Source organism: Lithobates pipiens, unplaced genomic scaffold (genome assembly GCF_037356315.1).
Source record: "Lithobates pipiens isolate NorthernLeopardFrog02 unplaced genomic scaffold, aLitPip1_a1.2 Scaffold_25, whole genome shotgun sequence".
NCBI classification, from domain to species: domain Eukaryota; kingdom Metazoa; phylum Chordata; class Amphibia; order Anura; family Ranidae; genus Lithobates; species Lithobates pipiens.
The window spans coordinates 41771878-41797287 of record NW_027507787.1 but is presented as its reverse complement, the minus strand read 5'-3'; the positions used below and the strand labels follow the sequence as shown (position 1 = coordinate 41797287).

At 42.2% G+C, this 25410-nt stretch overlaps 1 protein-coding gene and 1 long non-coding RNA gene across 2 annotated transcripts in view; one reads left to right on the top strand and one right to left on the bottom strand.

The window, feature by feature from the left end:
• TM9SF3 (transmembrane 9 superfamily member 3) overlaps positions 1-25410 on the bottom strand; it is a 93571-nt gene that overhangs the window by 66743 nt on the left and 1418 nt on the right. The window lies entirely within an intron of this gene.
• Positions 19499-20021, top strand: LOC143929872 (uncharacterized). Its single transcript, XR_013262616.1, has 2 exons — positions 19499-19664; positions 19754-20021. It is a non-coding gene; the product is annotated as an uncharacterized LOC143929872 (long non-coding RNA).

Here is a 25410-nt window from a genome sequence, read left to right as displayed (position 1 = left end):
ACTTTACATTTTTATGCAATCAGACAGGACCACATAGTTGAAGGTAAATCTAAAGGAAAGCTCACAACAAAAAGTAGTATAGTGTGTATCCAGTTTAATGGACTTGTATACGGTGCGGGTATATCAGATCTAAAGGGGATAAAAACCTGATGACACTGACCCTTATGAGGCAAGTGTAAGGTAAGAACTGGCATTGCTACCTGCTACTGGTGGACATGTCATACATGAAATGGGGGACAATACATCTGCCTGTTTCAATTACCTGTAAATACTGTCCCTTTCCTGCAAGGTCTCATTTACACTTGCTTCTGCTGCAACACACATTAATGGCTAGTTTACACTTGCTTCAAAACAGCTTTTCTTAAAAGATCTCTGAATAATGGTCAAAGCTCCTGTCACTAAATAAAATTGGCCTGGGAAGGAAGGAGCCCCAGCGACGACGCAAATACCCACGGCTGAAGCTCCCAGAATTGGGGAGAGGATACCTGTAATTCCCCCCGAAAGGTGCCAAAATGTGGCACCGAAGGGGGGTACAGCGTTTTAGCGCTAAAAATAGTGCCTGAAAAGCGCCTCTCATTCCTTCCCAGGACAGGGAAAAAAAGCGCTGCAACACTGCGTTTTTAACCCTTTCCTTGGTCGCTAGTGGAGGTTAAAAGCGCTACCACTACCGCCACTAACTACCGTCACTACCACTAACCACTACCGCCCCAGAGTGAAAGGGCTCTTACTCAGTAAAGAATACACATCTGCTTTCCTGGGCTGCTCTGTGCTCAGAGTGCACGGCCAGCAATACCCTGTATTCCTCAGCAGATATGCGACTCCCTGGTGGAGGCATGCCTTTCCCTGTCAGGTTGGGGATGGCGCCGCGCTTGCACCGACCAAATCTTGGGCCATCTCTGCCCTACGGCTGTGCCCAGTGCACAAAAATGTCATGCATGCACGTTGTGGGGAGCCAGAACCGATGACGTCACACGCTGCCCTCAGGCGGCGTGTTTCTGTTATTTGGTTGGGGAGCATAGAAGCAGGCTGCAGCAGCCTGCTTGTAAGCACAATGGATGCCCGCTCCAGGTGGGCATACTCTATCAATATCTCAAGCAAGTTTTTATTTTGGCGCATGGCCTGCACTATTCTTAATTTTATTACATACTAGGAGGGCAGTACATTACCGCTGCCTATCCTTACTTGGCCTTGAACATATGTATATCCCAATTGATGGTTCAGCTATCGTGCTGATACATTGTTGCATCTGGTGATTATTTCAATCAACTTTCCTTTTCTCTGGATCATTAAAAAGGAGAAGTCCAGCCTGAGCTTTTTAGGCTGGGCTTCTCCTCTGGATCACACGAGTGCAATTCGTCATCCCGACTTCCAGGTCTGGATCCACCAGCTGCCTTGATTGATGGCAGTCTCAGCGAGCCGCCGAGACGGCCACTCCCTGCCCCTCCACAGCTCAGCACTCCAATGAGCATGAAGAAGGAGAGGGGAGACGCCGACAGTCAGCAGCTCTCCTCACGGGCATGTGTGAGAACCGAGACATTGCCAATGTTCAGTGGCTCGGTTCTCAGTGCGGAGACAGCGGGGAGACAGATTCAGCATCGGTTTGATGCTGCATCCACATAGGGAAGTATGAATCTTTATATAAAAAACACGCAACCCATACTTCTCTTTTGAAAGGTCATATGCACACCTTGAACCAACCTTTTATACTCGACCCTTGGACCTATACTCATTTGCACTGTTGTATCAGGTGGGTTTATGTTTTCTCATCGAGTAACTATTGGACTATATTCCTTTTTTCTCCTTCTCCCTCCTTTTTCTTTCCCCTCCTTATTTCCTTTTCCTTTCTTCCCCCCTTCTCCCCTTAAATTTTTTTTTTCCGTCCCTTCCCTCCTTTCCAGCAATATATGTATTTAAAATATATTAAAATCAAACAAATCAATTTTTTTAAGTTGATTTTTATAAACCTTGTTCAGACACATCAGTTATTCTTCTGTACTTGTGTGTTTCAAGGGATAAGACACGGGAAATTTGCAAGCATTCCATAGATGTAAAACACTTCATTTGTTTTTATTTTTCCTTAACATTTTAACAAAAATGTATTTAACTGTTCAGAGATTTGATAGAATATCAAGACAATGTGCGGTTGCAGGGACACAAAAGCTGTTATTCGAATGTCCAGCCTTGATCGTGAAAAAGGAAGGACAGCGGCCTAGCTTCAAATAAATCAGTCTACCTATGTGTAATTGCATAAGTGAGTTCAACTTTAATCATTCCGGCTATCCTCTTTAGAAGACTCATTACCCGCTGTGTTTGTGGGACACCCTTACACTATTTAAAAGAGAAGTTCAGGTAAAACACACATGAGACATGAAAAATGGGTTCTTCCCACCTATTGCAAATATCAGATCAGAATCAGGATGGCCGCACCCTAAAAAGTAGAGAATATCCCACACTGCATGATAATGGCCACATTTTCTAGTAGCATATCTGGCACTTTGTGTGGCTGAAATTGAAAAGCAAAAGGCTGTTTAATGGAATCTTGCTTTACAGTAGCAGTAATGTGATATCAAGCTGTCTATGATCCGAGAAGGAAGATATCAGTAAGGGTAAACAAATCTGCTATTGTAATCTATTAAATCAAGGTACTTATTTCACCACTAATTTGCTGGGCTTTTAAAGGACAGAACTGTTTATTTTTTACCGAAGTGTCACAACAGTGTGACATTTTATTCTTTCCCATGCACCACAACTGAGCTGTGGGGTGTAGAAATGGGGCATAAAACTGCAGACTTGCTGCAAAATTTCCACACCGCTACTGTAGCTCACCCAAAGATGGTCAGTTTTCTACTGCAGAAAATTGCTGATCTCCGGACAAGTGCAAAACAAGCCATTGGGGTAGATGCAAATCATGATAAAACATGTGTGATCCAATGCATATCTTTATAAAACTTGTCTGTGGACATTCCTTCCCTGAGGCTGGGTTCACAATTGCTGCTGTTGTGACTCACAGTAGGGGGTCCGATGCGTCCCGGTTCACCGATACAGGTGCGAATCAGGTCCAAATTTCTACCTGAATTCACACCTGAAAAAGCCGAAAAGGTGCACAGGACCCTTTTTCCAATGCAGACTGTGGCTGTCCTGGAGCTGTGAGAGCCGGCCACGCTCTGTAATGCGGACTGGAAATGGGGAAATCTGCCTGAAGCTGCATTGTAACCCTCTACACCAGTGGTTCTCAACTCCAGTCCTCAGGACCCACTAACAGGCCAGATTTTAAGTATTACCTTGGGGAGATGCAGACTAGAATACTGCAATCACTGAGCAGCAAATAATATCACCTGTGATGCATTTCCATCAGCTTGCAAACCTGGCCTGTTAGGACAGGAGTCGAGAACCACTGCTCTTTACAAAGTACATATTTATAATCTGTCCTCACACACAGTTTGTGGATCTGAATTCTGACACACACACACGAGCACCTGCCCTCAATTCCACGCCTTCTATTTCCATAATATGAGTCCTCTAAGTTTAGCCTGTCATTGTTTACCAGGCTTAACAAAAAAAAAAAAAAAAAAAACGAAGACGATTGTTCACCATGCACAGCTGCTCCAATTTTGATGAATCACCAAGTGGTTGCAGAGCAGCAGGCGGAAAAGCTCTGGGACCTGCAGGTGGCCAGTTGTCCGTGTGAGCTCCTCCTCCATACAGGCCGTTTGCGTTAAAGGATTAGTCCAGCCAATGCTCGTTTGGCTGGGCTTCTCCTATGGATCACAGGAGTGCAATTCGTTCTGCACTCTTGTGACCCCGTTGTCAGCATAGACTGGACTGAAGTCCGATCTCTGCGGACGGCACTGATATCAGTCCAGGCACAGCGTCAAAAAAGTCTGGAACCGCCAGGTGCCTGGACTAACAACCATCTCAGCGAGCCGCTGATAGGCTGAGACGGCCGCTCCCTGCGCCTCCACAGCTCAGAGCTCCATTGAGCTAGGAGGAATAGAGTGGAGAGCTGCTGATTGACAGTCAGCAGCTCTCTGCTCAGGGATCTGTGATAACTGAGCCATCGGCGATGTTTGACCACTCAGTTCTCAGTGTAGATGTACGGGGGGGGGAACGACAGATGCTGCTGACAGACTGATGCTGAATCCACCCAAGTAAAATGGAGGAAAAAAAAAAACAACACACACTTCTCTTTTCATTACCCATGAATTCACAGCTCAGTGCCAGCCTCCCTACCAACATGGTCCCGCGCCCCCCCCCCCTCCCCTAATCTGACATGAAATCTGGGAATTGTCCAGCCCCCATTATCAGCTCTGTGCAGAAAGGTGATTTAGGAAGCAGTGAAGCTGAAACCAAAAACATAAAATTGAATTTCTGTGCATTGCAGCGGATCTGTGTAAATTTCAATGAACAAGCTTACTAATGCAAATAAATAAAATGGTAAACATAAATCCATTTCAAGTATTAGCCGTTTGCCTGGCATACCACTTTAAATAAAACCCTTCAGGATTAAAAAAACAAACAAACAAAACACACACACACACACACACAACATATTTTTTCCCGTATCCATTTACTACATAAAAAAAAAAAAATACACTTATTCATAAACACTGCTACACAAGCCATTTTGTAACTGAAGGTTATTGGAAACCTTTAAATTTAGATTTGCAATCAGCCCTGGTTTTCCTTGTAAAAACATTGAAATATTTTCTATTTGCACTGGAGTGGTTCTGCACAGATCACCCCTAAAAGCCCAAATTCAAGTGACCGCCTCTTTGCTTCTCTCATTACAAAATCATAATTATAGCAAACTGACCATGTCACTTGGCACTCTCTCAGTATCTCTAATCTAGAAGAGCCGGTCTTTCTAAAGAGCAGAGCTTCAACTGAAAACTGTCACTTTGAACAAAACAGGTATTTCAGGCTTTAGGTTACTGTGGGTGAGGCAAATTTCCTTCTAGTCTTTTATTTCTTGGGGTCTGAAAAGGCAAAACCTCCGTTCTTGAAGCTTCAAGTCAATCAACCTGTTATGACAATTAAGGGAGAGCTTGAGACTACCTAATCTCCATTTGTCTGTTATGGATATATTTGCAGCAAGCAGAGGGATACTCCAAAGGAAATGGTGACAGTACTGATCAAACCCTAAAATACCATTAGTGTACAGAGGTATCCTTTTACAGCAGGGCTCAACAAACCCCAAGCACCAGGTCGCCATTTGCAACGAGATTTTGTTCGCCCTGGCGTCTGCCCAAGTGCTCCCCACAACCTGTTTGTGCCCCCCCCCAAATATGTATCCCAAGCTCAGCTTGCCTATGGCAAAACATATGGTACTGAAGTTAGTGGTCATTTCACGGGCACACACAAATGTAAGTGTAGCACCCTGATGTTTAGGCAGGGTTGCTATTAAAATTTGCCAAATGATAGTTGCCTTGGTCAATTGATTTCACGCCAGTTCTGGAATTGCTGCACTTCTCTTCCGTCACTAGATGGCCAGGTGTCTGGTGACATTAGATAAGACAAAAGGCATTGTAAGGACAGATTAGGAATGAATGGGGGTCTCAGCCAATAGGCAGAGATTTTCTGGGGTCCCTTGGCCTGCTGGGAGACCCTATTTATTTGGGTGGAGTCAGGTGATCAGGGTTCTGTGCCACCTGGACAGCTGTCTGGGTGGTTGTATTGCCCCAGGTTGCTAGGCCAGAAACTGATGGCCTTTCCTGGGGATGTCTGGCTGCTAAGCCATTTGAGAGCGTATCCAGAAGTAGTGCAGGGTTGGGACTGCGGTCTAGTAGTTCAACCAGAAGTAACGGCTCCACCAGCCAGGGAACCAGTTGTGGTCGGAGGTAGAGGGGAAGTTGTCGCCTCTTGTGGTGTGCCAATCAAGAAACCTAAAAAGTGTCAGCAAGGGTGAAGCTAGAGAAGTATCTGAGTGTCAAGCCAGGGACCCAGCAGGGAAGCGAGGGTGACGCTTGAGGAAGACACCGAGCGAGAAGATTGGACAGCTCAGGGAATCCAGTGGCAGTGGATCAGGGAGTCTATGTGAAAGGCAGAGCTCGGTGGAGTGGAGTTCTACAATAGAGGTTTGTAGAAGTGAAAGAGTTCATTGCAACCTTTATTAGAAACTGTTGCAAGATTGTTGCTATAGGAGACAGCATTTGCTACTCATGCAGATGTGGTGTCTGGCTGGATACCTTTCCCTGTATGACTGCCTATAGAAGTCTCGGAGTCTGCCAATTAACATTGCATCTACTTAAAGTGGTTGTAAACCCTCCCCCACAACTTTGTCCCATGTAAATCAGCAGAAAAAACCCTAATGAACACTGCCTGTAGATATCTCCTTACTTGGTCAGTATTGTTGTAATCCTTGTTGTTCTGTAGAATGAAGTCACTGAGCATGCCCAGATCTCCCCTGATTTAAAGGCACACTCTGGGTCTTATCTATCTGTTATCAGGACTTCCTATGGCACAACACTGAACTCTGCTAATCACTCAGAGCTTCCTCCTACACACCATGTGACCAAGTGACATCACATACAATCTAAGCTTGGCCATTACTGCAGTCTTATCAGCTGAAGCTGATAAGTCTGACAAAGGGAAACATTAGACAATGGGCACAAGTAAATACTATGAAATAAACAAGTAAGCTATGAACAGGGAAGCAGGGTTGCCATAGAAACGTTGGATTGAGAAGGCAGCTTGGTTTACAGTACAGGAAGTGCTCAATGTAAGGGCGGAAATGCACTCCACTGTGGACTCAGAAAATACTTAAGATGGCACTGCCTTACCCCTGGAAACAAGATTTTTAAAGTTTCTTTAAACAGTAAGTAATATGCGATTTGGGCTGGATTATAGTGGCTTTAGTCTGATAATGAGTTAATATAATGGACTAAATGAAAAGAAGCATCAGAGTGGGAGAGTTTACTTCCTCTTTAAGGGTGTCCTGGCCCCAATCCTCTCTCCCACAGTTCTGTTTAAGAGACAATAAATTTCTTTGCAAGAAGTATCTGGAGCGCATCAATTCATCTTGCATTACACCCACTCTACCCAGAAGGAGGTCAGCTGTCCCCAAATTCTAGAGGTCACCAATAGACCTAAAGAGGCCCAGGACTTTTCTACATAAGGTTGGACATATTGGGTATCTAATTACATATTTGGTTGGAAAAAAATAAAAAAATAAAAGACAGGAGGCCTTCTAGTTCAACCATAAACAAATAAAAATATCATACAATCCCACATAACCAGAGTTGATGCAGAGGAAGGCGAAAACTTGGTGCAACCTCAACATTTTGCCCCACCCATATCAGACAGCATAGCCTGAGGGGAGCTAGACTGAAGCCACATCTCACCTTTTGTGTATTGCGGGTGATTTACCACGTGCTGTGAGCAACACTAGGACAGCCTGCAGTGGCACTCCAAGTTTTATGGCTGGGTTACAGTAAGGGCCGGTTCACACAGCGAGGCGATGCGAGGCGACACGGCTCGCCTCGCCTCGCTCCCGCAAGTCGCCCCCGTTCTGTACAATGGAACCGTTCTGAGAGGAGCGACTCGAGTCGCTCCGACTCAGAAAAAAGGTTCCTGTACTACTTCTGGGCGACTTGCATTGACTTCTATACAGAAGTCCTCTGCAAGTCGCCGCTGAGGTCCCCGCAGGTCGCGGCGAGGCAAGTCGGAGATGCCGCGCCTCGCTGTGTGAACCGGCCCTAAAGGAATGCAGCTGTTACTTGTGCTCTCAACTTAACTGAGAAGCCATCAAATGGCTGGTTGCTTAAAGGGGTTGTAAAGGTAAATGTTTTTTCACCTTAATGCATTCTATGCAGTAAGGTAAAAAAAAAAAAAAAAATCTGTCAGTGCCCCCCCCGTTTTACTTACCTCACCCCCTCAGTCCTTTCCACCGTTCAGTCTGGCCGCCGATTGGCTGGAGTGGATGGATAGCAGCGCAGCCATTGGCTCACGCTGCTGTCAATCATATCCACTGACGCAGAGCGCCGGGCCGTGTGATACAGCGAGCGGCTATAGCCACCGGCTGTATCACGGGAGCGCGCCCGCAGATGCTTCTCACCATGCGAGGGAGCTCGCATGAACGTGAGAAGTACCTGAGGGAGGAAGCCGAGACAGCCACCGAGGGACCCCAGAAGAGCAGGTACGGGGCCACTCTGTGCAAAACGAGCTGCACAGTGGAGGCAAGTATAACATGTTTGTTATTTTAAATATATCTATCTATCTATATATAAATAAAAACTTTACAATCCCTTTAACACACCACACATGTGCAGCACCATGACAACTACAGAGCAAACAAATGCTAAGATGGCAGCTTCCATGGCTGTAATGAAAGGGGGGGGGGGGAGGTTAGTTCCACTTTAACACAGCTTTTAAAGCAGAACTAAACCCTCCTATCTTTTTTGGCTTACAATGGCATTACATTATATTGAGAGATATCACAGGACTTGAATGTAACACTTACACAGGAACTTTTGCCCCAGAAGCATCAGTAAAATTTTTACGGATGTGTGAATGTAGCCTAAATAGTTTGAGCCAACTAGGGTGTGCCTTATTGCACTGGTAGCATAAGCTATGTACAGTAAGAGGTGTGGTGTTATGTGCAAATTCCTGCTGCCAGAATTTTTGGCGACAGTGGAGAGGCAGGTGGCTGACATCACTATTTACACCTCCGCCAATCAGAGAAAGGAATCCCTTTTTTTCAGTGGTGGTTATTTTCAGGGTTCAGAGTCCAAAGGGATGAAAATACAGTCACATGGGTGACAATCATCCTTCCCTTTATGATTGAGCGTATGTGTAATGCAAGATTATCCATACCTGTACACTGTCTGCAAACACATAAGCACAGACAGATGACAACAATCTCACGGGTATAGGAAGTCTCTGAACACAATCAGCCAATGGCTCTCAGAAGAAGATTAGAAAACCTGCCTTAAAGTGGTTGTAAACCCTTAAAACACACTACTGTAGGTCCAAGAAATATCTCCTAAACCTACACAGTTTAGGAGATATTTGCCGAAAGACAGGCAAAGCTGTCTACGGCGCATGCGCCGTAGATAGCGGCGGTCGACGGCGATATGCCGCGAGTGGTGGCTTCCGTGTGCATGCGTGGGGGTGAGGTCATCGCGGCTTCGCCGAATGACAGCGGCGGAGCAGCGAGACCCACCAAGAAAATGGATGCGCCGGACTACAGGGGACAGCGGTGACTTCGCTGGCTCCTGTGTCAGGTAAGTGACACATAATGGACTACTATGCGATGCATAGTAGTCCATTATGCTTTACCTTTGCAGGGAATGAAAGAGGAAGTAAACTCATCAGGGTTTACTTCCTCTTTAACTGCTACTGTTTGCTTCTGATGAGCCAGTGCCAGTCTCCTGCTTCTAGCTACCCACCAAACCTCTCTTATGCACTGTCAATGTCTTCATCCTAAGTATATGAAAATATTGTGTATATGCAGACACCTTCTCAGGTCATTTGGTTACAGATTATTAAAGTTGGATTTCAATAACCAGCATGTACAAGCTAATAGCCACAGTAACTGAATTCTAAGACAAAAAAATTGTTCAGGGCATGGCAGATGTGTTTCGCCCAGAGCTGTTGGAGAGCGATCTACATTTTTTCCTTTAACAAGACCTTCCTCACTCCCTTGGTGAAGTTCCTGCTCTGAAATGCCTCAAACCCTCAGGATGACCTAAAGAGGGTAAGAAACGCCTGATACTCTGCCTGCTGAACTTTTGGGGTCAGGACAAGATCTTTAGAGCGGCCCATGCTGGTGATATATCCTACTGCAATGGGAAATTGCTACTTTTCCCTGATTGCTCTGTTAAAGTGGATGTAAAGCCGAATTTGTTTTGTTTTTTGGTGTCAAGATGTAGGAGTATAAGATTTCCTATCATTTGAGCCCAGTCTTGCCACAAAGAGTTAATCCAGCTCTGAGCAAACCTCTTATTGTTCAGTGAGATAAATCTTGACAAACAGAGAAAAACGGTCAAATGCCCCCCCTTGCTGTGAGTGACAGGCGATTTACATATCTCATGCACTAGCCTAAGAGACATGCGTTATTTTTTAATTCCCTCCCACTCCTTTCTTATGCTGCTCTGCCAGGATTGACAGTTCCACACCTCAGCATGATTTGGCATGCTGAAGTCATGTGGGGACTTTTCTGGGTTTTGACTGGATGTTAGTGATCATTGCAGAAGTTCAGTGTAAGAAACACAGGAGAAAATGCATGTTGATAAGGGGAGTGTAGATGTGGGCGGGGAGTCTACTGACATCACGGCTTCAACCACTGAGCCCTGGAAAACAGACCCACCCACAAAATCTGCAGTTCCAGAAACCAGGCGTCACCAAGTGGCTGCTGCAAGGAAGAGGGGGGGGGGGAGTGCCAACAACTGGGCCATGGAAGCCTATGGGTGATGTCGCGGCTCATGGGACGACTTGGCGCTCTCGAGCGCTCCCTGAGCCAGTTGCAGGATCATGTGATCGGACTGGAGTAAATTAAAGATAAGTACACAGCTTTTTTTTTTTTTTTTTTTTTTTAGACAAGTTAGGCAGAACAGGTGGTAGGGAGGGGGGAGGTTGCATTTAATAATAAAGACACTTAGGCCATCTGAGATTTGGACTGTGTGGACAGGCTGAATGTACCAAGTTTATTACATCGCTCAACTTGGGTACAACCAGCTTACCGGATTCACTTGAAATTATCGCTAGTGGCTGTTATAGCCGCTAACAATCACTGTCTTCTCCCAGTGAGTACAACACTAATATTTTGATGTGTGAGCACTGTTCTAAAAATATGCCACTGTTAAAGAGGAAGTAAACTCTCCCACCCTGATACTTCTTTTCATTTAGTCCATTATAAGTAATTATCAAACTATAGCCACTGTAATCCAGCCCAAATCGCTTATTACTTACTGTTTAAAGAAACTCTAAAAAAAAAAACTTGTTTCCAGGGGTAAGGTGGTGCCATCTTATGTATTGTTTGCGGAGTCCACAGTGGAGTGCATTCCCGCCCTTACATTGAGCACTTCCTGTACTGTTAACCATGCCTTCTCAATCCAACGTTTCTATGGCAACCCTGCTTCCCTGTTCATAGCTGACTTGTTTTATTTCATAGTATTTACTTGTGCCGATTACCTAGTGTTTGCCTGTGAGAGTCCTATCAGGACACCAAACACATGACTTGCCCCGAAACAAGAACATTATACAGGTCTAGAGTGATAAGCCCGAAAGAAAATGCTTCCCGTAGAAAAAATAAAGGAGGGACAATACTGACCCCTGGGAAAAAAATATAAAAAAGGGTGGGGAACCCATAAGAGGCTTCGGCCCTTCCACCACATTCTCCCAGAAACCTGACATTTTAACAGGGACGTGTAGACTTTTTATACCCACTGTGTGTAGTGCAAGGGCCTGCCTAATTGGAAGTCGTTTAGTTTTGACCTATTATATGGATTTTGGTAAATCTAAAGGAAAAATGTACAAGATTGAACATATATGTCCAGCTTTACTGGTGGGATCACAAGGTGAAAAGAAAGACAAATGCAGCCATCACATCTAAGAATTGGTAAACGACAACATGACAAATGTTTGCTTTTGGGTTCATTACCACCCCCCTGCAAGGGAAAGGAAGAGGAGACAGAGAGACAGAGACACTAGAAGTGTGCCTCTGTAAATCCAGGAAGTGAACAGGCAGCAGATTCAGCTGCCCACAGTTAAAATGGCTCCATCCAGACTTAGTGGAGGGACATTACTGCAGCATATTTGGCAAGTACAGAGTGTGTAAAACATTCACGCTGCATGATTCTGGCTAAAATGAGAATCACAATTTTTATTTTTTTGCTTAAAAGATAGATCACGATTCTCTGTGTTTTCGTTTTATTCACTGAAGTGTATTCCCCCCCCCCCCCCCCCCAAAATGCATTTGAAAGAACGCTGGGCAAATACAGTGTGGCATAAAATATTGCAGCAATTGACATTTTATTCCCTAGGGTCTCTGCTAAAATATATATAATGTTTCGGGGTTCCAAGTAATTTTCTAGCAAAAAAATATTGATTTTAAACTTAAGAAAGAAGTGTTCGACTAAGTGGTTAAACTTCCTGCATTTACACCTTGTTGAAAACAGACTGCCTAGACTTTTTTTTTTTTTTTTTTAACAAAGTGTACTCCTTTGAGCTTAGAAGGAAGGTTAGTTACAATGTTTCATATTCTAAACTTGGCAGACTGCCCAAATGTTTTCTTTTGACAGATGAGTGAGCAGAGAAGTCTCTCCACTTGTTATATGAAAGAATAAGCAAAAATCAGCAATATACATCATCTGGGGAGGGGTGAATCGATTTCTTGATATATAGATATAGATATATATCAAAGTGGTTGGTGGGAAGCTCAAGAATGGCAAAGATGTTTTTATTACAAATTATGTGAGCAACATGCAGTTCCTCTTTAATTATACAAGTGAATGTACTAAAATTTGTACAAAAGGGATATAGAGGGGACATCCTGGATAAACAATTAAATGAAGTAGCAAATATACCTAGAACTCAATGTCTGATGAAGAAGGGGCCTCAAAAGCATCTACTGATCAATAAATAGGGTTTCATATCTAACTTTCATTACCAGTATAAGGAAGTTGAAAATATTTTTAATAGACACTGGTATATTTTACGTATGGACAGAAATTTGGGGGGTGGTTCTACCTGACCAACTTAAGTTTATATATAGGAGAGCCCTTATTTTTGGTGACCAGGTGGTAAGGAAAATTTTGGACCCACCCAGCCAACAAACATTAAAAAAAAAATCGATTTAAAAAAGGGATTTTTTTTCATGCAGGAAGTGCATATGTTGCAGAACAGTCAAAATCAGCAAGAGGCATGTGTAGTGTCACTAATGCTGACCACAAGACATTTTCCGTAGGGAAAAAAAAAAACAAATTGAATATAAGACATTATAACTTTTTAATTATACACACACACACACACTAATATATATATATATATATATATATATATATATATATATTTTAGGGCTGAAACAAATAATTGATTAATCGACAACTAATCGATTAATCGACAACTAATCGATTAGGAAAATAATAATCGATTAATTTCATAATCGATTAATCGGCCAGTAACATAATAGGGTTAAAAAAAACTAAAATTAGCCCTTTATAGTACAAAAAGAGCAAATAATCGCTACTGTAAATATTACAGTTCTACAGTAAAAAAAAATGAGCCCCTTACAATAGTGATTATCTGCTTTTTTCTACTATAAAGGGCTTATTTTAGTTTGTTTAACCCCATTATGTTAGTAAATGTCTTATACCTGGTTCACATCTATGTGCTTTTTGCAGAAATGCATTACAGTTCATTTACATGGTTGCCTGTGAGACACGTTCACATCTGAAAGGGTTGGGGACTTTTAAACGCAAAATAGTGCTTTATTGGTTCAATATACCGTACTTCAATGGAGAAGCTGCAGAAAAGCATGTAATGCGTTTTTTCAGCAATTTGTGTTTTTTTTAATCTGCCCAAAAAAAAGGCAAAAATGCAAATTGCAGTAAAATCATGTGCGCAAAAATCAAAACGTACTGCAGAAACAGATCAAAAGCAAACTGCATAGGTGTGCACCGTGCCTTATGCTGGCCACACAGATCAGTTTTCAGATGAGAATATTCAGAGGAAAAATCTTTGTACATTCGCTGAATGAAAGAATTTTGTTTGAAATTTTGACTTGTCTGAAAATTCCTTTGACTAAGAAGTTTTCTATTTCCAAATTTTCCCGTCACTGTGGTTGAAAATGAACATCAATTTTAGAGGTCGACCGATATGGGTTTTTCTCTGGCCGATGCCGATATTTAGAAATCATGGCGGCCGATAGCCGATATATGATGCCGATTTTTTTTGGGCCGATATGTTAGGCCGATTTTATTTTATTTATATTTTTTTTCCTTTTTTATTTATTATTATTTTTTTTTTAATCCCCCTTGATCTAACACACCTTTCCCGTTGGGGCGTTTTTCAGGCGCTTTTGGGCTAAAAATAGCGCCTGTAAAGTGCCTGCAAAACGGCTCCCCTGCAGTCTGTGTGAAAGACAGAGTGCTTTCACACTGAGGCGATGCGCTGGCAGGATCTTAAAAAAAAAGTCCTGCAAGCAGCACGTTTGGAGTGGTGTATACCGCTCCTCCACCACTCCTGCCCATTGATATGAATGGGCACCACTGCCGAAGCGCCTGCAATGCGATTTGGCAGCAGTGCTTCATGGGCGCATTTAACCTCTTCCTTGGCCGCTAGCTGGGTTATATGTGCCCCACTAGCAGCCAAATAGCACCGCTAAAATGATGGTAAAGAGCCGCTAAAACTTGCGTTTTACCATCAACGCTCCAGTGTGAAAGCAGCCTTCATAAGTGATACAGAAAATTTCTTACATTTAAACATTTATTAAACAAAACAAACCTCCAATCAGTTTACTTGTATGTATGATTTAGATTTAAAAAAAAAATAAAATAAAACCTATTAAATAAAAACAGGTAGTCAAAACTTTTGGACGAAAAAAAAAAAATGGGCTAACTTTACTGTTTTTATTTTATTTTTAAATAGTGTATTTTTTCCCAAAAAAATGCATTTGAAAGACCTCTGTGCAAATGCCTGGTGACATAAAATATTGCAACAACCGCTATTTTATTCCCTAGGATCTCTGCTAAAAAAATATATATAATTTTTGGGGGGGTCTAAGTGATTTTCTGGCAGAAAATACAGGATTTTTACTTGTAAGCAACAAGTGTCAGAAAAGATTTAGTCTTTAAATGGTTAAACTGAGAACTTCTACACACTGAGATGACTTCATTCATTCAGTGTAAACATTGTATCATTTAGTTCTTTTCTTGGCAGTCTGCCCAGAGAGAGGAAAGTGTTGCTATGACCACTCAGGCAACTCACACTGACTTCTTACAGAAGTCATTTCAAAGTCCTGCTGTAGTTCTAAATCGGCTTTTTATCAGCAAAATCGGCCGATGCCGATTATTTAAAAAACGGCAAATATCGGCCGATATATCGGTCGACCTCTAATCAATTTGACCCACTTTTTTTTAAAGGTTATTAACCGATTAATCGAAACAATAAATCGGCCAACTAATCGATTATGAAAATAATCGTTAGTTGCAGCCCTAATATATTTATATTAAATACTCTAGGTTTATATAATTGACTGAGAAGGGAAAGAGGGGGAGAGAGGGTGAATCACATGGGGTGTAATGGCGTCAGTGCGTAGCCATGCCCTACATGTTTCATCATAGATGCCTGTAAAGACATCATCTATGATGAAACGTAGGGCATGGCTACGCACTGACACCATTATGCCCCATTTAATTCCGATTAATTATTTTACTAACTATACTATTGGAGCTTTTTGTTTTTTATACTCACAATCTTCCTGACCAATGAGTGATACTTTTAGATTGGAATCGCGGTCCTGCCCATCTTGGAACATCACGGAGGTTTGAGGCTAGAGTCACAGGAGATCCATCTGTCCCTGCAGAGGGCTGTATCTGCTGGCGATTAAGACCTCGCTCTTTAGAGGGTCCAGTCTTTGGTAAGGGCATTGACATACCAACTGTGACTCGCCTCCTATTGGGGGGGATCTCCTCTACACCCTCCCCCCCTTTTTCCTTCACGGTGAAGGTGGATGAATTTTGGATGTTTTGCTTTCCTCATTGGGCTTATCTCCTTTCATTAGTTTTTTTGTCTTTGATCTGTGTATGGACTCAAAATTTACATACCATCATTGTTCTGTTTGATCCACGTATGGACTTAATTCACTTTTCTTTTCATTTGTCACTTACTCTTTACATACTATTTTTTATCACTTTTTCCAATGTCATTTTTCTTTAGAGTTTTTATACAAAAAGCGCAACTTATGTTTTTTATTACTGTTATTCACCATAGATATTTGATGTTTTTTGTTGCAGCTGTAGTTCTTTTAGTATTTGCTCCCTACCCCTTTTAGGCTTTATATAATTGACTAGTAATAGGGCTTTGAGAAACATCTGAATTGATATATGCAATACAATATAGATTTTGACATTTGATTGTGTTACATGCAACATTTGGTTAATACTGGGAAAATAGATTACAGTGTTGTGCAAGATTATCCGTCCCGCTACGGGCATCTGTAAAGTTGCTTGATAGGGGATATGGATAAGAATGTCAATAACATGCTGACCAGAATTAATGTGATGTCCCGCAATACAAAATGTGAACAACTTAAAGGCTGGTTTATTTTGGTTGCGGGGACACGTAGTGTGCGCATGTGCAGTAAACACTTCCGCCAGTAATGGACTTGAAGACTATAAAGGGAAGGGTTGGCGTGCCATACAGCCAATCCCATGTATAAAAGTCGTGATGGCGAAGCACGCCAGGGTGTGGCTGTTCACCCACCAGCTGTGACATCTGACGTCAAACCAGAAGCGACGATCGAGTCCGATGAGTCAGTGAGGGAGAGATACTGGTCAAACACTGCAGGTCCGCTGTGACCACAATACACCATCACTTGCTAGTAATAGGAGGATTGTTTTAGGCTTGCTTTACTTGGAACTATGCGAGTAATAGTTGGAGATTTGTTTTTATTCATTAAATTGTTTTAAAACAATATCACACTATTGGAGCACTTATTTTATTTTCATGTGGAGAGAACTTTTACCCTATGCATGGTTGGATTTCGGTGTGATGTTTTAACCCTTTGAGGGTAAAAAATAAATAAATAAAAAAATAAAAAAAAGTGTATATAACGAGCATGAGCGTGCAAGACACCTGAAGTTAGTGAGAGGGTTTAAGGGGAGCGGAAGCACTTGGAGTAACACCTATTGGCGCAGCGGTGGGGCTTTAAGTGTAGGCATGTTAAACGTGCAGTTATATACCTCTTTAATTACATTTAGGCGGTCTAACGAACCTATCTTCACATTTTGAAAAAAAAAATTAAAAAGTTATTAACTTGTTGATGGAGCTGACGCGAGCATTATACAACAAGCAGTTCACTATAACATTCTATGGCTCCTCGATTTGACTTTGTAGCCCCCAAACAAACACAGAGTTGAATCCATCTCCCCCATAATTAATAATGACAGAATTCTAGAATGTATGCACATTTGAATAGAATAAAAATAAAATAATCCTCAAGAAACACACATGGGTACAACGAAGCCCATTTTTTCCAAACACTTTAACAATATTCTAAATGGTAACCTGGTCACCCAATATGTATTGTATATCAAAAAAAGAAAACTAAAACAAAAGAATTCAAGGCAGAAAAAAATAAAACTACAGTACAGATGCAAAAATATAAAACTTCAACATTAGCTTGCAGTGTCAAAAATGAATGACTGAGACTTGTGCATGTGGCATTTATTACACTGAACCAGGAAGTGTATAAGCTCAGGTGTGTAGGATATCCTCTCCATGCGGTCACACTGCCCAACTACTGAAAACTGAGAACTAGGGCGTCAGTTATTTGCATTATCATTAGGATTATAAACCGGCTTGTAAATTACAGTAAAGACTAAAGACATTACAACTTCAGACTTACTAAAGTACAGAGAGCACTGAAAGAACACAATTGTTTGTCTTACAATACTGACATTAAAAATCAACGCTGGCAGCCATAGATTACATACACTGCTTTCTTTAACGATTGGCCTTAAAAGCACAATTATATACATACACACACATATAATTTATTTTTTATTGCGAAGACAAGTACAAATAAGTTATATGCAAAACAACCATGTATACCCCAATCCATTATAATCTAGCAACATAGGGTTTCTTCTTGCTGGATTACAAATATAAAAAAAAGGAGGTAGCCAGCCATAGCTTAAAGTGGCTGTACACAATATAGAGGGATAAGCTTTATTCACATTTTATGTCAACATGGTACAATGATTTAGCTGTCTCTGGAATACCTATAATGGTACAAGACCTCTACTGGGTGAAAGGCTATTATCTGGAATATTATATTATTATACACGCTTTATAGCGCCAACAGTTTGCGCAGCGCTTTACAATAGAATGTTTTAGACCAAATATCTACTCCTACTGCAGAGACATCTAAAGGCATGATAAAAGTATTCCAATGGGACCATCCAGATAAAAATAAACGGGAAATTAGGTCTGGAGTCACACTTTAGCCTACTCATGTTCTTGGGCCCCATGTACATACGGAGAAGAAAATAAAATGCACCTATTTTATAATGCAAAAGAAACACAGTTGTGTATAAATGCATACCTGCACTATTTTTGAAATTAAAGTGGTTCTAAAAGGTATGACAAATAAAGTCCCTGTGGTATTGCCCGCATACTTACCTGAATCCTATCTTGATCCAGTGCTGTGCCCAAGTGCAGCAGCGCTGCGTTCTCTTCCCCTCCTCACAGGAGTCAGTGAAACAGGAGCCATTGGCTCCAGCTGATTTTAGCCAAATCCTGTGAAGCAACTTCCTACAGTGGCACCCAGACAAGAGGGGAGGAGCCTAGAGCATTGTCAGGGGACCTAGGAAAAGGAGGTACAGGGTCACTCTGTGCAATATCTCTGCACAGAGCAGGTAAGATTTGTTTTTTTGTTTTTTTTTATAAAAAAAAAAAAAAAAAACCGTGTGCCCTATTGAAATGCACCTGGTAAACGGGTCTTTTTAGGTCTAAAAACTCATTGTTGTGAGAAGACAGGGATTATTGCTCCATTAATGGATCAAATCTCAGCAGGTTCCTCTTAAACCAGCCAAGATTCAAACTGTGTATGGCCGGTCTAAATTCATTTAAGTGTAACAAAAAACACCCCAATAAGTTCTATACACCACAGCGCAATGTAAGATACGCTAATGCAGTAAACATTGCACTGTACAGTTGATTTCTATGTGCCCTATCGATGTGTACAACTCAACACAGAGTGTGAATAACGGACCAAAAGACAAACAGGGCTCCTGTGCAAATTCGCACCGGAGATATGTAAACAGGCTCCATAGAGAGCCGGTCAAAATCTCCTGCTATTGCGAATTGGATGCGGGAAACCTACATCCAGTTCTCAATAGTGTGAACCCAGCCTTAATATTCCACTAAAGGTTTGCTGACATTTGGTTGCAATAAAGCAGGGGTCTCCAAACTGTAAGCAAGTTTACTGTCCTCCAGACTCTACAGGGAGACTATCGCTGGTCTATGTGGGAGAAATAGTGCCCCATCATTGGTGTCAGAGGGAGGAATAGCGGGTAATTGTTGCTGTCATTGGGAGAATTAATGCTCCATTGTTGGCGTCAATGGGAAACAGTGCCTTGTTTTAGTGGAAGGAAAATTGCCCCAAGAGCCGGATACAGGCAAGCAAAAGAGCGCATCTGGCCCCCCGGGCCGCAGTTTAGACACCTCTGCTATAGAGCAAAGGCTGACAACTGGTTTATGCAGATAAAACCAGTTCCGGACCGTCAGGAGGAAGAGGAGACAGCGTCACAAGCCCACTGACGTGACTTGGGAGTCACGTCAGTGGGCTTGTGACGCTGTCTCCTCTTCCTCCTGACGGTCCGGCGACACATATGGACCAGGTACCACTCCAGTTGCGTAAAGGAAATTGGGACATTGCCCTCTGGGGGAAGTCTATCCGAAGTACTATAATCCACCCTACCTACCTGGAAGTACATCATCGGGTAAACCATATTAAATCAATATTGGGTATCCCCAACATGCATAACACCGGATTTATTTATTCAGTGTAACCTTGTCTTTCTTTTAACAGACTATCATCTCTGAAGAAGACCCCCTTTGGGGTTGAAACGCGTCAGATTCATGCTTTCACTGTTATTAACCTATACAGTGTAACATATAGCTAGATTCATGTTTTCACTGCTACTAACCCATACAGTGTAACATATAGCTGTGTCTGTTAATATACTTCCATGTGACATTATATGTACCTTATACACATGATTTTGTCTGTTATACAAATGTTCAGGTGAAGCTCATGTTTGTTTTTACCAAATAATATTAAAATATCTTTTATACTACTTCTATTGGCTTCTATTACTGTCTCTTGCTGCCTAAAAACCCCGTTTGTGGGGGGAACTGGTTTTATCTGTATCTACTTGGGGTGAGCAGCACCCTCCTAGCTCTTTGTAGCACTGTGTTTTTCTTTGATTGACAACTGGTTTATGAAGCCTAGTATCAGGAAACAACAATCTACAGGTCAGTGTTTCTCAATCTGCAACTGCATTGCTGAGAGATTAGGTGCTCTACCAAATGTAGTGGATAGAGACCAGAGGTTCTGATGTGTGGTGCTGTGCAACTCACAGGGCGACAGCAATAATATGTATTGTGATTTTATAAACTTTAAAAGGATTGTTATTCATCAGAGCTGCTTTTGCTTGCATGGATTCATCATTTGTGTATCCAGCAAGGGCTTCAGTGATTCTGACCAACAGCGATATCTCCCCATGCGCTGCCATCTTCCCTGCTACAAGACCGGAGGAATGCTGGGGATTGCAGTTGCTCAGCTTGAGCCCAGGGATAATGTAACTACCTTAAAGGGGTATTAAAACCCTTAAGCCCCATACACACTATCAGATTTTCTGCTGATTTTTGTCTTCAGATTTACCAAAACCATGTAGTAGAAGGGCCTGCCTGATTGCATACAAATTGAAACTCCTAAGGTTTGACCTCATATTATATGGTTTTGGTAAATCTGAAGGAAAAAAGTCAGCAGAAAATCTGATAGTGTGTATGGGGCTTTAGTCTTTAGGTACTTTCAACAGCTTCTTTATCTTTCAATTCTTGCCTATATTCCAATCTAAATTGGAGCCAAGAACACTGCCCCAGGTTTCCAGTTTTAGAGTGGTCCCTTTCTTTGATGGCATCCTATGGACCTACTATCCCTTGCATGCAGCAACTAGAGTTGTCTCTCCCAAACTGCATGCTTCAATAGAAACACACAGCCCCTTGGCCCAGGGTAGCAAGGCCCTTTCCTACTCCATGTACATGTTCCCAAGCTAACAAACTGGCTCAAGGCTGCTCTATCCAATTTTGATACGATCCTGTGAAGGCCAGAAATTCACAGAAGCAGCACCGAACGTTGTAATCTGCAAGAGCTGGGGTAAGAATTTTAACAAATAGTTTACTTGAGAATGCTTATTTTACTGTACTCAATGTGTTACGCATAATAATAAAAAAATAATAATAATAAAACAAAAAAACACTGCTGGGGGTTTAACCACTTCAACCCCGGAAGGATTTACCCCCTTCCTGACCAGAGCACTTTTTGCAATTCGGCACTGCGTCATTATGGCAGACACATCAGACACTTTTGGCGCTATTTTGGGACCACAGTTATAGAGCGATCGGGGGGGGGGGGGGGCGGGCTATGTGTGACACAACACTGATCACAGCTCCTGATTAGAGAGAGCTGTGATCAGTGACAGTTTCACTAGGCAGAACGGGGAAATGTTTGTTTACATCAGCATTTCCCCATCCTTCCATCCTGCGGACATCGAGTCCACGGAACCCGCAGTCTGACTCACAGAGCTCAGTGCAGGCACGTGCGCCAGCTATACAGACCTCGCAAGAGACATTAACTTGATTTTGTGCAGCGGAGCCGACCTGCCGCAGTAAAACTGTGGCAGCTGGTCCGCAAGCAGTTAATACCAATTTGAAATTTAAGGAATCTACACCAGGGTAGAGGCTAAACATTACACGTCTCTCACATGGTGATGGCACTTGAATATATCATTGGGTTTAAAGATGGGGATTGTATGTTGCCATTTATGTGAGCTACTGACCCCACAACACCATCTTTCCTCTTCCAGATAGAAAGCCGTTTAACATCTCTACCAATAATTTTAAAACACCTTCAGCCATCTGAGCATTAACACCTATGCAGACGATTATGTAACTAGATCACGGTGGTTCCACAAGTTTCACAGCTCCCAGCCTGTTCTTGGACAACTATCACCTACACATGCCATGGTGATTAGTTTAAGAAAGAAATTCACTCTCCTACCAACCTGAGTATACTTTTTTCATTCCTCTGAAAAAAATTTTTTTAATAAATACTCAAATACTAAGTGAATCCAGCATTGTCTCCATTGCTGCACCCTGGGTCCTGCATTGCCATCTTCTCTTCTTACATCAGAGGGATGGCTGTCTGTTCTTGCACTCCCTGATGATTTGCAATATGGTGGAGAAGAGTGTCCCAAAGTCTGCTTGCATGAACAAAGTGAGCATTCCAGGAAGTTTCAAATGGAGGGGGAGGGAGCATTCTAAAGCCCAATACACACCATCAGATTTTCTGCATATTTGGTCTTCATATTTACCAAAATCATGTAGTGCAAGGGCCTGACTGATTACATAAGAATTGAAACTTAAGGTTTGACCTCGTTATACAGTTTTAGTAAATCTGAAGACAAAAATCTGCATAAAATCCAATCATGTGTATGGGGCTTTGCCTAGATGAGAAAGCCAGGGGTGCAGGGCCATGGCTGCAAAAACAGTATTATAGATTTAAATGTCCCTTTGCGTAACTGGGGTGGGGGAATTACAGTTCAGTCATTGAGATGACCTTGGACTGAGCTCCTTGAGGGCAGAAACTGATGTGAATGTACAATATACAGTAAAACCTTATTTTTAGAGCGTTGTTCAAGACAAGCAGAATTTTCAAACAGATTTTGACTTGATATACAAGCAATGTCTCTATATATAGAAGAAGCGCCATGTCACAACCAAGTATAAAACAGAAGAGAGGTGCCTCCAGGTGTAGCAATATGGTTACATTTAATGAAGATGCAACATTTACCAAGTCACATGGTGATGATTAATACAGGCACATCTAAATATGCAGGCATCTGGGGTAAAGCTGTCCAAAGAGTCATAGATCACCCTCCACACCACCATCAAAGTCATCCCTTCCACAACGCTTCAAATCGATCTACTGCAGGGTAGTCTTCCTGGTCACGATTACAGACAGACAGTGGTGAGAGCAGGGGGTGGAGGACAGTCTATGCCAGAGATATGCAATTAGTGGACCTCCAGCTGTTGCAGGGCTTCAAGTCCCATCATGCCTCTGCCTCTGGGTGTCATGTTTGTGGCTGTCAGAGTCTTGTAATGCCTCATGGGACTTGTAGTTCTGCAACAGCTGGAGGTCTGCTAATTGCATATCCCTGGTCTATGCGGACAGCTCTACCCCGGATGCCTGCATAATTAGATGTACCTCTTCAATCATCAACCATGTGAGTTGGTAAATGTTGTATCTTCACTAAATGTAACAATATTGCTACACTTAGGCTGCATTCACACCTGAGCGTAGCTTTTTCAAGCGTTTTTTGCGGCGTATTTTACCGCGATTCGCGGCGCTTTTTGCCGCGTTTTGTCGCGAATTTGTGCAGGGCAAAAGGTCACCAATGTTAAGCATTGAGTAGATACAGCGTCAAAACGCCCATAGAAACACTCGTTGTCACGCTAAAATCGAGCGTTTCCATTAGTTTCTATGGGAATGAAAACGCCCAAATCAGCCCGATTCGCGCGACAAAAAAGGGTCCGGAACTTGTTTGAGCTTCAGGCGTAGGGCTTTAGGCGACTTGGAGTGGAGATGTGAACCATCTCCATTGAGAATAATGTATTTTTTCCCCTCCAGCGTTTTGTAGCTTCAGGCGTAGGGCTAAAAAACGCTCAGGTGTGAATGGGGTCTTAGAGGCACCTCTCTTATCTTTTATACACTGTAGCTCCTGCTGGATTTTGCCTCCAATACCCTTGTGGGTGGACTTTTTGTGGTTACACAACCTATCACTAGAGCTGCACGATTCTGGCTAAAACGAGAATACGTTTTTTTTGCTTAGAAGATACACCGCGAGAATCGTGATCTAACGTCTTTCACATTAAAACAAAAGAAATTGGTCTAACTTAAGGGTTTAATTTTTTGGGGTTTTTTTTATTCATTGAAGTGTATTTTTTCCCAAAAAATTGCATTTGAAAGACCGCTGGGAAAATACAGCGTGACATAAAATAATACTGCAATTGACATTTTATTCCCTAGGGTCTCTGCTAATAAACTATAATGTTTGGGGGTTGCAAGTAATTTTCTAGCAAAAAATATTGATTTTAATTTAAGAAGTGTTAGACTTTAACCGCTTAAGGACCGCCTCACGCCGATGTACGTCGGCAGAATGGCATGTACAGGTACGTTGCCCTTTAAGTGCCGGCAGCGCACATTTTTTGTTTATAGCGCAAAAAATAAAAACTGCAGGGATGATCAAATACCACCAAAAGAAAGCTCTATTTGTGGGAAAAAGGGGAGGTCAATTTTGTTTTTCGGAGCCACATCGCAAGAACGCACAATTGTCAGTTAAAGCGACGCAGTGCCGAATCACAAAAAGGGGCTTGGTCCTTTAGCTGGAAAATGGTCCGGTACTTAAGTGGTTAAACTTCCTACATTTACACTTTTTTTAAAACTTGGCAAACTGCCTGGATTTTTTTTTCCACACAGAAGTTTAGCCATTTAATCTAAGAAGGAAGAGTTACAATGTTTCATTTTAAAAACTTGGCAGACTGCACTGATGTTTTCTTTTGACAGCTGAGTGAGCAGAGAAGTCTCTCCACTTATATGAAAGAATCGGCAAACCCTGCAATATAGATCGTGAGGGGGGTAGAATCGAGATCACAATTTTTTTAGCGATTAATTGTGCAGCTCTACCTATCACACTGCTATAATCTTTTAATATGGATTATAAAAGGGAAGGATTTGGGAATAAATGGTTGTGGAACGAATCAGAGTTTCCATTATTTTTTAAGGGGAAATTTGCTTTGATACAAAAGTGCTTTGGATTACAAGCATGTTCCCAGAATGAATTAGGCTTGCAATCCAAGGTTTTACTATACATGTATAGCGCTGTGTAAAATGATGGTGCTATACAAGTACCTGCAATTCTGCGATACATGTATTCTTAAGGCAGAACTAAAGTTCTGCTATTGTTCACTGCAGGCAGGTTGTTTTTCTTTTTTATTGTAGAAGAGACACCAAAATAACTCTTCTAAAAAAAAGATACACTCATCTGCCTTGTTGCAGCATCCCCCAGCTATGCAGTTCAGTTTACAGCAGCTGCCCCAAATCCCTGTATGCCGGATTCATGGCCTCCTGCATATATGCTGGAGTGCCATTGTCCTGCACCAGCCAGTGAAAATGGCCAAAACCAGACACACAATAGATGATGCCAGCAGCGGATGGGGACTTTTGGAGGAAAGTCGAGCATAAATCCCTTTAGTTGCGTACCGTTTCATCTCTATCCCAACACCTATATTTCTAACCAGTGGAGGATCGATCTGTAAACGTACCTTATTTTAGGGCTGCTCTGGTTACATGATCCCATGTGTCAGCCAGATGCAGGAGAAAGGACAGAGCACTCAACAGTGGCT